Genomic DNA, 5,795 nt, shown 5'->3' on the forward strand with positions numbered 1-5,795 from the left:
ACGGGAACACATTAGCACAGCCCAACACAAAAATGTGACGCACTGCGGTTACTCAGACTTCACACGCATAAATGGTCACTACTGCATAGTTACGTTCATGTAGGCCTTTTCACAAACACCTTGTGGGAATTAGGCCTTCACAACCCCTTTTAAGCTTTTTATAACATAAATCCACCACATAATCTCACCAAACTTACAAATCGAGTGGAACAACACCCCACACTTACCACCCACAAACACCACAACATATTTTACCAATTTCTCTACACATAATCAAAGAACAACTACTACAACAAGGGCATTCGAATACAACAAAATTCTAAAAAATAAAAAGAGAAAAAGAAAAGAAAATAAAACTAGGGCTCATACCTGTAGTGGTAGATGGTGGTGAGTAGAGAAGGGATGGATGGAAGAGTGAGGATGAGGGGTTTTGGGTTTTCTTATGTTTTGAGAAGGGGATACCTGGGGTTATACGAAGGGAGAGTTTGGGGTAGAATAGAAGAGGGAGTGGGATTGGGGTAAGGGTAATTTAGACTAAAGAAACAAAATAAAAAAAATAAAAAAAAAAGTAACATAAAATAACTGGAAGCAACCAAACCGTCAGTTTTTGGGGCGGGACTAGCGCGACCACTAGCGCGTTCATTAGCGCGGTCGCGCTAGTCCAGACAGAATGTGTTCAATTTAGCGCGGCCACTAGCCGATCACGCTAGTAGCGCGGCCAGTAGCGCGGGCTGTAGCGCGGTCGCGCTAAAATTGTAGAGCTTAGGCAGAATGCTACCCAGTTAGCGCGGCCTGTAGCGCGGTCGCGCTACTGGGTTCACGTTTTTCACCTGTTCTCACCATTGTCGATGGCCTTTTCGCCCGCCCTTTGTCACCTGCATTGGTTAGCACGTTGTAAAACTCACATATAACAACTACAACTATCATTGGGTTGCCTCTCAACCAGTGCCTTAGTTATTGTCGTGGCACGACGGTTACAACAATTCAATAGGTTGCCTCCCATCCAGCGCCTGATTTAACGCTGCGGCACGACTCAACACGTTTTCAAGCATCCGACAAGTCCACCGAGGTCTTGTGACGTGCAATGTCACCACCCCAATAATGTTTTATCCTCTGGCCATTTACCAAGAAGGTACCACTTGAGCTCATATCCCGCAACTCCACAGCTCCATGAGGCTTCACACTTACCACAACGAAAGGGCCTGACCAACGAGACTTAAGCTTTCCAGGTAAAAGCTTCAACCTTGAATTGAATAAAAGAACTTCTTGCCCCGGCTCAAACTCTAGATGTTGGATGCGCTTGTCATGCCACCTCTTAGTCTTCTCTTTATACAATTTGGCATTTTCATATGCATACAATCGAAACTCATCAAGCTCGTTGAGTTGCAGCAACCTCTTCTCTCTAGCTAAATCCATATCCATATTCAGCTTTTTAATTACCCAATAGGCCTTGTGTTCAAGCTCGACGGGCAAGTGACATGCCTTCCCATAAACTAATTTATATGGAGAAGTACCTATGGGAGTTTTGTATTAGTTCGATATGCCCATAATGCGTCGTCGAGCTTTCCAGCCCAGTCCTTTCTATTTCCACTTACTGTTTTCTCCGGAATCTACTTTACCTCTCTGTTTGACACTTCCACTTGACCACTCGTTCGGGGGTGATAGGCCGTGGAAACCTTGTGCTTGACTCCATATTTTGCAAGGATATTGTTCAGCAGTTTGTTGCAGAAGTGTGTTCCTCCGTCACTAATCAACACTCGTGGAGTTCCAAAGCGTGTGAAGATGTGCTTCTTTACAAAACTCACCACTACCTTTGCATCATTAGTGGGAAGAGCAATGGCCTCCACCCACTTAGACATGTAATCGACTGCCACCAAGATGTACCTGTGACCATTAGAGTATGGGAATGGTCCCATGAAGTCGATCCCCCAAACATCAAAAAGCTTTACTGCCAGTATATTCTGCAAAGGCATCTCATGCCTCTTGGTGATCGTTCCGGTTCTTTGGCATCTATCACACATTTTAACAAAGGCATGTGTATCCTTAAACAATTTTGGCCAGTGGAAACCTGATTGTAGAACTTTCTGGGCAGTTCTATCTCCACCGTGATGTCCTCCGTATGATGACGCGTGACAGTCATGCAATATTGCATTCATCTCTTTCTCAGGAACACATTTTTGCACCAACTGATCTGCGCATAGTCGGTATAAGAATGGCTCATCCACATGTAAAGCTTCACATCATGTAGGAACCTTCTTCTATTATCAGGTGTCAATTTCGGTGGTGTCACCCCACTTGCAATGAAATTCACATAATCTGCATACTACGGGGCTTCACTTGAGGTGATTGCCAATAGCTGCTCATCAGGGAATGTTTCTTTGATTGACCCACCTTCAGCTACATGGCTCCGATTTTCTAATCTGGACAAGTGATCAGCCACTTGGTTCTCTGTTCCTTTTCGATCTCGGATTTCTAAGTCAAACTCTTGCAAGAGGAGGACCCAACGAATCAGACTCGGCTTGGTGTCTTTCTTCTCAAAAAAGTATCTGATAGCTGAATGATCTGTGTAGACGATGACTTTGGTCCCCACTAAATATGATCTGAACTTGTCAAACGCCCACACCACTGCAAGCAACTCCTTTTCAGTAACTGTGTAGTTCATCTGGGCTGGATTCAGAGTTTTGCTTGCATAGTAGATGGAGTGAAAGATTTTATTTCTCCTTTGCCCCAAAACAACTCCAATAGCTATGTCACTCGCATCGCACATCAACTCAAATGGTTGCTCCCAATCCGGAGCAATGATGATTGGTGCAGTCACTAGCCTTCCCTTCAGCTCCTCAAATGCTTTCAGACAGGCATCATCGAACTTGAATGAGACATCTTTCTCAAGCAACCACAAGGGAGAGGAAATTTTCGAAAAATCTTTAATGAAACGACGATAAAAACCTGCATGGCCCAAGAAACTGCGAATGCCTTTGACGGACGTTGGTGGGGGCAATTTTTCAATTGCTTCCACCTTTGCTTTGTCCACTTGCAAACCATTTTTGGACACTTTGTGCCCCAAAACTATACCTTCACGTACCATGAAGTGGCACTTTTCCCAGTTTAGCACCAGGTTCATCTCTTCACATCTAGCAAGTACTTTATCTAGATTCATTAAACAGTTATCAAAAGAGAACCCAAACACGGAAAAATCATCCATGAACACTTCTACAAATCTTTCAACCATGTCAGTAAAAATAGCCATCATACACCTTTGAAAAGTCGCAGGTGCATTACAGAGACCAAAGGGCATTCTCTTGAACGCATACGTGCCATACGGACACGTAAATGTGGTCTTCTCTTGGTCCTCTGGGGATATAGCAATTTGATTATACCCGGAGTAACCATCTAAGAAACAATAGTATTCCTATCCAGCTAATCTGTCAAGCATTTGGTCAGTAAAGGGGAGAGGGAAGTGGTCCTTTCGGGTGGCATTATTCAATTTTCTATAATCTATACAAATCCTCCACCCAGTAACAGTTCTTGTGGGAATCAAATCATTATTTTCATTAACAACCACAGTCATCCCCCCTTTCTTAGGTACACATTGAACGGGGCTTACCCATTTGTTATTCGAGATTGGAAATACAATACCTGCATCAAGCCACTTAATACTTCTTTTCTTACCACTTCTTTCATGATTGGATTTAGTCGGCGTTGTTGCTCTACACTTGGCTTGTGTCCGTCCTTCATGAGGATTTTATGCATGCAAAAAGCTGGACTAATGCCTTTAATGTCAGACATTGTCCACCCAAGTGCTCGTTTGTGCTCACGTAGCACTCTCAACAGCTTCTCTTCCTGCAATTTAGACAATTCAGAAGAAACAATAACAGGTAAAGTGTCAGAGTCACCCAAATAAGCATATTGAAGATGAGGGGGCAGAGGTTTAAGCTCCAATTTTGGAGCCTCCTCAATTGACGGTTTTGGAGGAGGCCCATCTGGCCTATTCAATGGCTCAAAGGGGTGTATCCCCTGCATATAAGCACAAGATGTATCTAGGATGTGCATCATCTCCTCAACCTCATCATCAACTCCCAAGCTATCGAACAACATAAGTGCTTTCTATAGAGAATCGTCTAGATATACACTCGTGTCAAGAATTTGCTCATCCGCCTCAACAACAGATATCATTGAGAGCTCCTCATAGTGGCGGGGAAGTTGGATTGCTTTGTAGACATTAAAGACTGCTTCCTCGTCATCCACCCTCAAAATCATTTTTCCCTCTCTCACTTTGATAATGGCATCACCAGTAGCCAAGAGAGGTCGCCCCAATATGATTGGGACCAGTTCGTTAGCCTCATAATCTAGGATAATGAAGTCCGCCGGGAAGATAAATTTCCCAATTTGCAGCAACACATCTTCAATTACTCCCTTAGGGTGTGCTATTGACCTATCAGTCAGCTGCAACATCACAGTAGTTGGCCTTGGAGCTCCTAGGCCCAATTGCTTGAACAAGGATAAGGGCATCAGATTTATGCTCGCCCCCAAATCGCATAGAGCACGACCCACATCAATATTACCAATGCGAACAGGAATGGTGAAGCTGCCAGGATCCTTAAGCTTTTGAGGAAGCTTGTTCTGGACCCTTGAAGTGCACTCCTCAGTAAGTGCAACTATCTCAAATTCAGTCAATTTCTCTTGTGAGCCACTATATCTTTTATGTACTTAGCATACTTTGGAATTTCACGCAGTACATCAACGAGTGGAATATTTAATTGAACCTGGCTCAACATGGAGAGAAATTTGCTGAACATGCGATCATCATTCTTTTTCTGCAATTTCTAGGGAAAGATGGTGGTGGCCTTGTAGCCTCCACCGGCTCTGGAATTGCATCAGTATTCTTTGGTTCATGCGTCGCCTTAGGAATCAACTCCCCCTCGGGTATGGGCTTGTCTTTCCTTTTCTTTGGCACTTCCTCTAGCTCCCTCCCATTTCTGAGTGTAACTCTATTCACTTGAGGATTCTTTTCTGTATCGCTGGGGAGAGCGCCTGCAGGTCTAGTGTTTTGATTCGTTGCTAACTGCCCCATTTGCCTTTCAAGATTTCTGAAATTGGTCCTGAGCTGCTGATTGTCAAGCAACAACTTCTTTACCAAATCATTTGTACTCTCTTCCATTTGTTGGGGTGGCTTCTGAGGTTGATTGAAATTCGCTTGGGGTCTATAATGATTCTGATTTGGCTGATTTCTACCCCATGAGAAGTTGGGATAATTCTTCCAATTTGGATTATAAGAGTTCCCGTATTGTGCATGCTGATTCGGTGGACCTCTGTTCTGCTGCCCCACATAGTATATGGATTCAGGATTCGTGGGGCACATGTCACTCATATGATTATCACCACATAGTTCACAGCAAATAGACATTTGTTGTACATGTTGCATTGGTTGTGGTTGCTGCATTGTCATTCTAGTCATCTGATTAGCCAATTTTGCAATATCGGCTCTCATGGCTGAAGTAATCCAGCTGATTTTTGCTTAATTGCCTTTCGTGAATCACCATCACCTTGCCAGTTATGATCATTAGCAGTGAAGTTATTTAGCAGAGTTGGATTTCACTGTACGGTCTAGCCATGCAACTACCCCCACAAGTTGAATCGAGATTCATCTTTGATGCATCATCTAACCCATCCACGAAAGTGTGACCCAATACCTCGTCAGTTTGACAATGATGTGGACAGTCTCTGAGTAGTTTCTTGTATCTTTCCCATGCTTGACGAAGTGTTTCGCCATCCCGTTGTTCGAACCCAAGAATCTG

The 5,795-nt window shown here is 43.7% G+C and overlaps 1 pseudogene; it reads right to left on the minus strand.

Moving 5' to 3' along the window:
• Nucleotides 1,611-5,488, minus strand: LOC109232469 (annotated as a pseudogene).

The sequence above is a fragment of the Nicotiana attenuata genome, chromosome 9 (genome assembly GCF_001879085.1).
Source record: "Nicotiana attenuata strain UT chromosome 9, NIATTr2, whole genome shotgun sequence".
NCBI lineage: Eukaryota > Viridiplantae > Streptophyta > Magnoliopsida > Solanales > Solanaceae > Nicotiana > Nicotiana attenuata.